Source organism: Helianthus annuus, chromosome 8, assembly GCF_002127325.2.
Source record: "Helianthus annuus cultivar XRQ/B chromosome 8, HanXRQr2.0-SUNRISE, whole genome shotgun sequence".
Lineage (NCBI taxonomy): Eukaryota > Viridiplantae > Streptophyta > Magnoliopsida > Asterales > Asteraceae > Helianthus > Helianthus annuus.
In genome coordinates this window covers 11,351,832-11,362,680 of record NC_035440.2, presented here as the reverse complement: position 1 = coordinate 11,362,680, position 10,849 = coordinate 11,351,832, and positions in this window count along the sequence as shown.

The window sequence follows — 10,849 nt, the reverse complement described above, 5'->3', positions numbered from 1 at the left end:
ATCCGTAAACATAAGTTGCAGGTATGTTAATCCGATTCGATGCTCTCTTTGTTTCCACCGTTTTCCAGAAGCATCATCATGTTGGTCTATCAAGATTTGATTACTGGTAATCTTTTCCTTTCAATATCACATATATTTTGTATTTACGAATTTAGGCTTATTAGCTCTTTGATTGCGAATCTTATCGTTTTTGGTTATTGATTAGGTTTAATTTGGTTGTAATCGTCTAGATCTATGTGTTACATAATCTATTAGGTTATTGTTTGATGTGAAGTTTTTTAGTCTGAAGATTGGTTTTTTAGGTTTATTTTTTCATGTGAATCCGTAACCTGTGATAAAAATCGGACTCCGATAATTCCTCAAACAAAAGATGTTAGTTAAATTTTATATTTTTTTAAATCTTTTTTAAGTTTGTAATATTTAATTTTATCCTTTCTGTTCAGTAATTTTTTTTAAATTAGTAATATATGTTCTGAATGATTTATGGTTTGTATTTTCCCATGGTTAACCGTCAATCTTTTGTGAAATTCGTACTCGGAATGTTCGTATACCAAAACATGTTAGTTAAATGTTGTTGGTATTGTTTGTTTTTTGATGTATAGTCTTTCTTATTTCTTATTAAATTTTGTGTCACTATTTTTTTAAATTAGTAATATATGTTCTGAATGATTTATTGTTTGTATTTTCCCATGGTTAACCCTCAATCTTTATTGAAATTCGCACTCGGAATGTTCGTCTACCAAAACAGGTTAGTTAAATGTTGTTGGTATTGTTTGTTTTTTGATATGTATACCCTTTCTTATTTTTTTATTTCTTATTAAATTTTCTGTTTAGGCATAATTTTGAAACTTTATGTCATTAACTCATTATCTTTTGAAGTTCATATTGTTAGTTTTGTCAGTTATGAGTTTTTCTTTTTAGGTTTAAAGATACCTTTAATTTCTTTCTAAAGATGTTTTTGTTTCCATAAACACATTACTGTTTTTAAGGTTAATTTTTGTATTCTCAATTATAACTCGGTTTCTGTAATTAGACATTGTTTCTATAAATAAGTTACCGTTATATTTTTTTAGAAAATTCCTTATTTCCTTTGCAGTTATGGATTCTATAAATAACGCTCCTTTGTTTTTAATATTAGTGTTGGTTTGAATGCATAATACCATTTTGGTATTACATTCCTTTTAATATTTGTCTTCTTTATTTCCACATCAAAAAGTTGTTTTGGTTATGACATTGATTCCTAGAATCAACCATCCGAACCTCTAAATATATTTGTACGATACCAATAATTCTGTTCTATGTATTTTTAATCTTATAAAGAGTATCTTCACTATTGATTTGTTATTTTTTAAAAATAAATTTTTACCTGGTAATTAAACTTCATAAAGTAGCAGTTAACATGTCATATACCATTTCTGCACCTATTCCAAACCGATACTGAAATAATGTTAATTGATTTATTTAATCTATTTTTATTTTGAATTAGGTTTTTTAAATCTGTATTATTTTATTTACATAATATATTTTTTGAAAATTTCATCTATGTCAAACCAAAAAGGAAACAGTAATAATTGATTTACATATATAGATTTTGTGATTTTTTCTATCGATTTTTAAACAAAAATATGTTAAACATTATTTGAAATCATGTTGTTATATAATATAAAAGTATGATACTTAAATTGATTTGTTTACTAATTTACATCCATTTTTAGGTAATATGGAATCTAATTTTTGTAGACTAATAATTTTAATGTATCTTTTATGTTTAATTTGATTATAAACTCAATATGTATAATCTTATAGATATACATTTGAAATTGCCGTAAGTTTTATCATTTTATATTTTATATATACATTTAAAAATCATTTTTGTTCTGATTTCTGTAGATCCGATCAAAGAAATTAAAGGTATGTTGTTTTTTATGTTATTCGATTGTATATAAAGTTCATTTTATATATATTCTTTCAATTTCTAATAACTTTTTGTTTGTTTTGATTTCTGTAGATCCGATCAACTTTATGTTTTTCTTTCTTTGTATTTCTAATAACTTTTTCTTTGTTCTGATTTGTAATAACTTTTTCTTTATTCTGATTTCTGTAGATCTGATTTTGGACTCCGATAATTCGTCAAACAAAAGAGGTTAGTTAAGTGTTATAGTTGTTTTTTTTAAGTTTTTAATATGTAATTTTATCCCTTTTGTTCATTAAATTTTTTTTTTTACTTATTAATATATTCTGATTGATTTATGGTTTGTATTTTCCCATGGTGAACCCTCAATCTTTTTTGAAATTCGGACTCGGATTGTTCGTCTACCAAAACAGGTTAGTTATATGTTGTTGATATTGTTTGTTTTTTGATATGTATAGTCTTTATTATTTGTTATTGAATTTCTGTTTATGCATAATTATTTTTAAATAGGTATAAAGATAACTTTAATTTCTTTTTAAACATGTTTCTGTAATTAGACATTGTTTCTATAAATAGATTACCGTTATATTTTTTTTTAAATTGCTTACTTCGTTTGCAGTTATGGATCCTAAAAACAACGCTCCTTCGTTTTTAAAGTTGATTGATGAAGATGATCCTATATTGTTGGTATGTTTCTTTGGTTTTCATTTTTTCAACAGACAATAATTTATTTAAGCTTTTATGTTTTTTGTTTCGATTCATAGGAAATACCTTATGAAAACAAGAGCCGAGAAGTCTGGTGATGGTTACATGTATGGTTTTACCAAGCGGTCATCTTTCTTGAAATGAAATCACATCCGGTTCGGCGCCACTTGTTAGTTGATTTTATCCTTTCTGTTCGGTTTTTTTTTTTCAAAAATTAATAATATATGTTCTGAATGATTTATGGTTTTTTTTCTCATGGTGAACCCTCAATCTTTTGTGACAATCGAACTCGGAGTGTTCGTCAACCAAAACAGGTTAGTTCAATTTTCTTGGTGTTGTTTGTTTATTGATATCTATAGTCTTTGGTTTTAAGTTTTGTCTTTATGCTTTATTTTAAAAGTTTATGTGATTATCTTTTGAAGTTCATATGGTTTGTTTTATCAATTATATTTTTTTTTCTATTTAGTTAGTTGTTAATTCTTTAAGGATACCTTTAATTTCCTTTTAAAGTTTTTTTTTGTTTCTATAAACAAATTATTGTTTTAAGTTTAATTTTATGTATTCGGAATTATTATTCGGTTTCTGTAAATAGACATTGTTTCTATAAATAGATTACCGTTACATTTTTTAAAAACATTGCTTACTTCCTTTGTAGTTATGGATCCTAAAAACAACGCTCCTTCGTTGTTAAAGTTGATTGATACGATCTTATTAGTTGAACTTTATTTAACATTGTTACTAATGTGGACTTTTTATCTGTAGTCGAAACACAAGGAGAAGCCACAGACTACCGAAAGTCATGTTGAAGAAGGTGTTGCTGGGGATAGTGTTGGTGACTTTCAACTTCCAAATTTTGAGTCTATATTTAATGTATGTAACTATGTTTTAATATATGTTAACAAACTTTAACAACCAGTACACTGTTTTATTCTTATATTTTTATATTTATGATGTCATTTTTTAGGATACTGATGACTACAAGTTTGATCGACATATAGCTGCTCTAATTGAGATGGAAGATGCTAAGAAGCTGGTAAGTGTATGCGTTCAAATTATTAACAGATCTTATTATATCTATTAGATAAGTACACTATTAAATTGTGCTACTATTTTCTTTTATGTAGTTCAATGATTGTTGGAATACAAAGAATGATGCTTTGAAAGAGACTCCGTCTGCTACCTGTCAATGTCATGTAATATTTTTTTTATAAGTTTGTTTATATATTATATAGATGCTATTAATTACTTCATGTTATATTTATATGTTTCTTATTCATTGTTGTGTAGTTGGACACGAAAGGGAAGTCAAAGGTTGTCTGTGGTGATGAAACTGTTTCTCCAAAGGTTTATATGAACTAATAACATAATTTAATAGTTTTTTTTTCAATATGTACATTGTATTTTTTATCATATTATGTGTTTTACTTTATCATATTTTTTTCTTTTGTTTTAGGTCAAAAGCAAGTTTGATATGGATCTCGATAATTTCTTGATACCAAAGAATAAATTTCGTTTACACGAGTTGTCCAAGAATTCTCATATCGCCTATCGTACGCGTTTAAACGTTTCGAGGAAGAATGAGTGTGTTGTCATTGATATAATGAAGCCTTCTGAAAACATTACTGTAAGTACACATTGTATAATGTTTACTAATAAAATTCATTCATGAAATCATTATAGTTCTTTTTAATTATGATACTTATTTTATATCTTTTAAATATTTAGGTTAAATCAAAGCGCGAGGCTTGCAGATCCACCACGGCGACGGCTGATGTTCGCCGTAAACGTACAATCAAAAGGTTGAAAAACAATTCATTTTTAGAGTTCACCAAAGTGGCTGAAATCAAACTGGTATACGTTATGATATGATTATAATCATTATTATTTATTAAATGTCTACTAATTTTTTGATAAATGAATTTAATAATTAATCCGTTCTGTTCATTTCTCAGCATTTACCGGTTGATGTTTCGAGTGATCTGTCTCTTTCTGTTGACAACTTGCGTGACGTTACGATCCAGAACCTAAGGAGTGAGCTAACTAATATGAACACAAGAGCCGAGAAGTCTGATGATGGTTACAGGTATGGTTTTACCAAGTGGTTAGCTTTCTTGAAATCAAATCACATCCGGTTCGGCGCCAAACTTTTCTTTAAGTACGTCAAGTCTTCGCAGCTTTTGATGTTGACCAAAGTTGTACACAAGACTACAAAGAAAAGAGGTCGCGCGCGACGACAAAGGAAATCGTGGTTTTTGTTTGTTGGTTTAGGCTGAATAGTTAATGTGGTAGTTTGGTTTCGTTTTTTGATCATTGGTGGGTATTAGTGAAGGATGGTTGACGGTGGATAGTCGGATATGTTTTCGGTAGAACTGTTAGTACGTAAACAAAGCTCTTTTGTGTGAAATCTGATAAATAGCTATTAGTTTTGGTTTGAATGGATAACAGAATTTTGGTATTACCTTCCTTTTCATATTTGTCTTATTTATTTCCACATCAAAAGTTGTTTTGGTTATGATATCGATTCCTACACTCAACCATCCGAACCTCTAAATATATTTGTACGATACAATAATTCTGTTCTATGCTTTGTTAATGTTAAAAAGAGTATCTTCACTGTTGCTTTATTATTGTTTAAAAATAATTTTTTATTGGTATGTCAACTTCATAAACTAGCAGTTAACATGTCATATACTATTTATCCATCTATTCCAAACCAATACTGAAATAATGTTAATTGATTTATGTTATCTTATTTTTAAAATTTGGTTTTTTTAAATGTATATTTTTTAATAAGTTAATATATTTTAGAAAAATTTCATCTATCTCAAACCAATAAGGAAACAATACATATATAGATTTTGGGAATATTTATATCGTTTTTTTCAAAAAAAAAGGTGTTAAACAGTATTTGAACTTATGTTGTTATATAATATAAAAGTATGATACTTAAATTGATTTGTTTACTAATTTACAATCAATTTTAGCTAATATGGAAACCAAATTTGGTAGACTAATAATTTTGATGAATGTTGTATGTTTTATTTGATTATAATCTTTATATATAGAATCTTAAAAAATTTAAAATTACGGTAATTTTCATTCTTTTATAATATAGATATCGAATTTTTAATAATTGCATATAATAGTTAATTTTGTAAAGTCAACCCTTTTTAGTTGATGTTAATATTTATTTGACGCTTTCAAGATTCAAAAGTATGGATGGCTTAAAGATGTTAATATTTAGACAGTGAAGGGAACATTACTAATAAAATTACCAATGTAGTCTAAAAAGAGATATTCTGAAATTTATACTTTCAATATTTTAATATTAATTTCCAACTTTTCTTTTTCTTCATTGATTTTTTTATGGAATTCATCTTTACTGTTTACTTCAAGATTTAAGGTTACAATAAATTTTTAGTAAATATGAGTTAGAACTTATATAATAAATGCAAATCACATATAAACAACCACATCTTAATTTGTAAATATATATATTTAAACATCGATAATCAACAAGCATTTATAGTCGATACCATTGTTAGTTATATTCAAAAATATGGTATCTGTCATGATAATATACCACTAATTGTTTTCAAGCTTAAACTATCAACGACGAAAATTGAACATGATAAGAGGAGAACGTGCATGATTGGTTGTTTCAGATGAACGTTTAAAGAATATAACGTTGTCTAAATCGAAAACTATCTTATTCGTAAAGGATCCATGTCACACCCCAATTTTCCACGTGTCACCGGTGGGCCCGGTGGGGAGTATAGTGATGTAGTTGGCATCATCATAGACAAACAACACAATATATAAATGCACAGCGGAAGCAAAAGATAAATATATTACATTCCGAATATAAGTAATGTCAAAGTATTACAACGGAAGGTAAAGGATCCACAGGCGGATCAATAAAAGAAAACTGTTCAATAGACTTTAGGCATCTAGAACTTGCAAGATTCCTTAGTGACGCCCTGAGCTCCCAGCCAATTACGCATAGTACCTGTCACTTAACCTTTTTGGAAAATACGTCAGTTTACACTGGTAAATACAATTAACTGACTCATTTTGGAAAAAGAGTTTGAAGAGTGATTCGAGTGCAAACGGCACAAAATATCTTGACACATTGATTAAAATGCACAGAGGCAAAATTAATCTTTATACTTGGGACAATTTTATTAATAAAAATCTTGTATCCAATTTACATGGTTGTCCAACATTTAGGGCCGGTGATTATACAATACAAGCCGGACAAGATTAATCGACACACCACAAATATAATCTCACAAGAAGATACTCTCACGTGTGAGTATACGTTATACATATGCAACAGGAGGTGTTTTGCCTACACCTTGTGCTTACGTCGTGGCCATTCACTTTTTAAAATGAGCCAAGGATATCCAGGACACGGTCATTAACCCCCAATGTTATTTGTTATCAATCAACACAGATTAAAACGGGATTATGCAATTTAATCATCTCCGATTAAACAGTTTCTACACCCGACCAAGCGGTATTTTTATAATACCGTATCCCAAGCCCGTATAAGGGAAAATAAGTTAAAAGTATTTACCTGAGCTAGCTCCTGTCTTAAATAGCAAGAATAATAACTCAGCCGTATTCCTAAGTAAGCGTAGGTACAATTTACCGGAAAGCTCTAGTCTGGAACGATGGTATAAATAACCAATTAGAATACTAACGGGTCTTTAATTAAGCCTAAGCTTAGACCGGTTAGTTTTAAGGAAATATACGGTTCAAGCGCACGATTAAGCGAAGACCGGATAGAACGTGATTTAGACCCGACAAGTTTGAATACTTGTATAATATGGGTATACTAAATACATTCTGGATTTTGAGATAAAAATGATAACGTTTGACCCGTTTCGGTCAATCTATGTAAACTAGTTACATAAACCGAACCGAACGCAAAAAGGGCGTTACGGGTAGCCGAATGAGTCATATGTAAGTTCCCTGAGATATTATGCTTTAAATATGATATAATATCAGTAAGTTATGTCCTATTATGCCCCGAATGTATTTAAACTCAATTTACACCTCATAAGGGCATTTTGGTCATTTAAAAGATTATGAAAGAGTCAATTTGGTAATCTGAGTTACAGCTCTGATTTATACAGTAAATATACCTAATTTGGCATATTATAACAGTAGGGTATGACCCATATACCAAACTTAACATTTAAAATCAATCTATGCACCGTAGGGGTATTTTAGTAATTTCACAAGGGCTAAAAATGCCAAAACTGGAAATCTGAGCTCAAACATTTATACTTACTGTTATTATATGAAAATATACTAAATACATCAGTAGGTATGAGTCTTATATGTTTAAAATGAGTATAACGCTTACTAGGCGTTAAAAACGCTTAAAACGCGATTTAGAGCCGTTTCCGGGTTTTCAAAAGAAAGCTGAGATTTTTATATTTCCAGAATGCTCAAAATAATTTATTTAACATATAAAATCAGTAGAAAAAGGTTTGGAGTCAAAAGAATGTATAAAACTCATTTTATGGCTTAAACGGTCAAAACCGGCATCCACCGAATCGACTTAGCGACGTATGATCCGTTCAGCCAAAAATCAAATAAAAATCATCAAAATCCCAAAATATTATATAAAATTAGTGGGTAAAAAGTTTTGTATCAAAACGTGGCCTGCAATGGGTCATATGCGAAATGCGCCGTTTATGTAACTTTAAGATATAGTTTTACGCTATCGGCCATAATTCAAAGTCTGGACCACCAACGGGTCTCAAATTTTCGGTGCAAGTTTATATATTAGAAATAAAGATTTCTACTCTTTCACTTTTCCAAAAATCACAATTATATCAAAAAGGGCAAAATAGTCAACTTTAAGCATAAATCGGAACATGCAAATGAATCGGCTAAGAATAGACTCGAGATATAAAAATTCCAGAGAGTTTTACCAAAATAAAAATGGTTCAAAGTACTCTCCAATACAGGTCTCAAACATGCACGTACGGATCCGAATCGATAGTCTACGAAAAAGTCTTTTTATAAGACTTTCGGTTCCGATTCGTATTTATACTCAAGATTGTCGAGTTGATTATGATAAAACACATTCTTACATATATTATAAGTTATTTATGATGATCAAACAGATTGCATGTCCTCTACATTACCATTTAAGCTTATTTTTGCAAAAACCACTTCTGTTGACTTTTTAAGAACGCCTTTGACTCGACAATTAGCATGCATAAAGTGGGAATCAGAGAATACCCTTTTGAGGGTTTGTTTCCCACATGAATACCAACATATGTGTGGTTTCAATTTGAGAAGTGACTGAGTAAAACTCGTTTAATCAGAAAGTCAAAGTTCAAGAACAACGGTTTGACTTTTAGCAATTAATCAATGCTAGAACGAATTAGAGACTGAATTAGAAGCTTACAAAGGTCCTATTGATGCTTAGCTAACACTAAGAATCGGCCTTGATGTCCAGAAATGCTCCAGGAAGTCTTGAGAGTTCTTGAGAGTTGAAAGAGTTCTTGATCACAATGCAAATGCCAAGGAATGGAGCTTTGATCTGATTTAAAGAGGGATTCAGAGGTTTGAGGATAGGTTACTATAGTCCTAGGCATGCAAGGGTTTATTGGAGCTTTTGGAGGTGCCATGAGCTGTTATGCACTTCAAATTCGGACCAGAATTGCAATTTTCGCGAAATTTTGCTTCTGATAGTCTCACGCGGCCCACCTAAGGATTCCCAGGCGGGTCGCCTGGGGTCTGCAGGCCCAAAAACTTTCAAACATTGGCAGATTTGGTCCCTGTCCTTGCACGCGATGTCTCGGCTACTTATTTTGACTTGTAAACCCCCAAACTTGGTTTTTAAGAACCTTGGGACATTTACCAACATGGAAATGTCCTCGGATAACTTTCCGCTCAACCAAAAAGCCATGAAATTCGACGTTGACGCTTTTAGTCCCTCAAGTACGGTTTTGGCCATAACTTTCTCATACGTTGACGAAACTTCACGAAATTTTTACCACATATTCTAGTGAGTATATTTTAGCATTATAAAGCTTCGGGTCTGCCAAAAGTTCACTCAGAGGTATAAATTCAACATGTTGACACTTTTGGCCCCTATAGTTTGTCATTCCTCACTTTTGTGAAATTTCCGCGTCGTATGATCCATGAACCATCCGTTTAAGGTTATAAACATTATGTTGGGTTATCATAGAGTCTATTTATCCATTGTTGACACTTTGGACCCTTACGTTCCATAGTTTTCACCGTTTGTCACTTTTAGTCCCTTTAAAGTACACTTTCACATACCGGAACTTTATGACACGTGTCAATACATTATTGGACGAAATTTTTCGAGGTGTTACATCCTCACCCCCTTAAAAGAAATCTCGTCCTCGAGATTTACTGAAACAATTGAGGGTATTTCTCTTTCAATGTGGGTTCCACTTCCCACGTATATTCGGGACCTCTACGGGCATCCCATTTGACCTTAACAATAGGCACGTGCTTCCTTCGAAGCTTCTTCACCTGTCGATCCTCGATCGACAAAGGTTTTTCCACAAACTTCAGACTCTCATCTATGTGCATATCTGTGTGCGGTATATCCAGTGATTCGTCCGCGAAACACTTCTTCAAATTACCGATGTGGAACACATTATGAATAGCGCTAAGTTCTTCAGGCAATTTCAACTTATAAGCGACTGACCCGACACGTTCGACAAATCTCGAAAGGTCCTTCGTATCTCGGGCTTAGCTTGCCTTTCTTACCAAATCGCATCACCCCCCCTCCGGGGCGATACCTTAAGTAACACTTTTCCACCTACTTTGACGTGAAAATCTTTGCGCCTAGGATCCGTATTCGATACGGGTTTATCATTATATCACAAGTCTTCCAGCCGTTATGTGATAGTGCTTCTTGGCTTATTGGCGATACATATCCCTTAATCCTTAGGGTGTAATACATTGCGAGTTCCACCAAGCTCCTTAAATAAGCTTTTAGCTCATAAGTTATATGATCTATGATACATTCGATTCCTTCGAATGGTTTTTATATATAATCAGAGTTTAACTAGCCTGATACTTATTAATTTGGCACACCCTTCCAGAGTGATGTCTTTGATGAACCTTATTTCTTAACAAGGACTTAGGAGGGTTGCTATTTTCATAATTCTTTGATTTTTCTGCCAAAACTGGCAATCTTACAAATGATCATAGATTTGCCCGATCTTA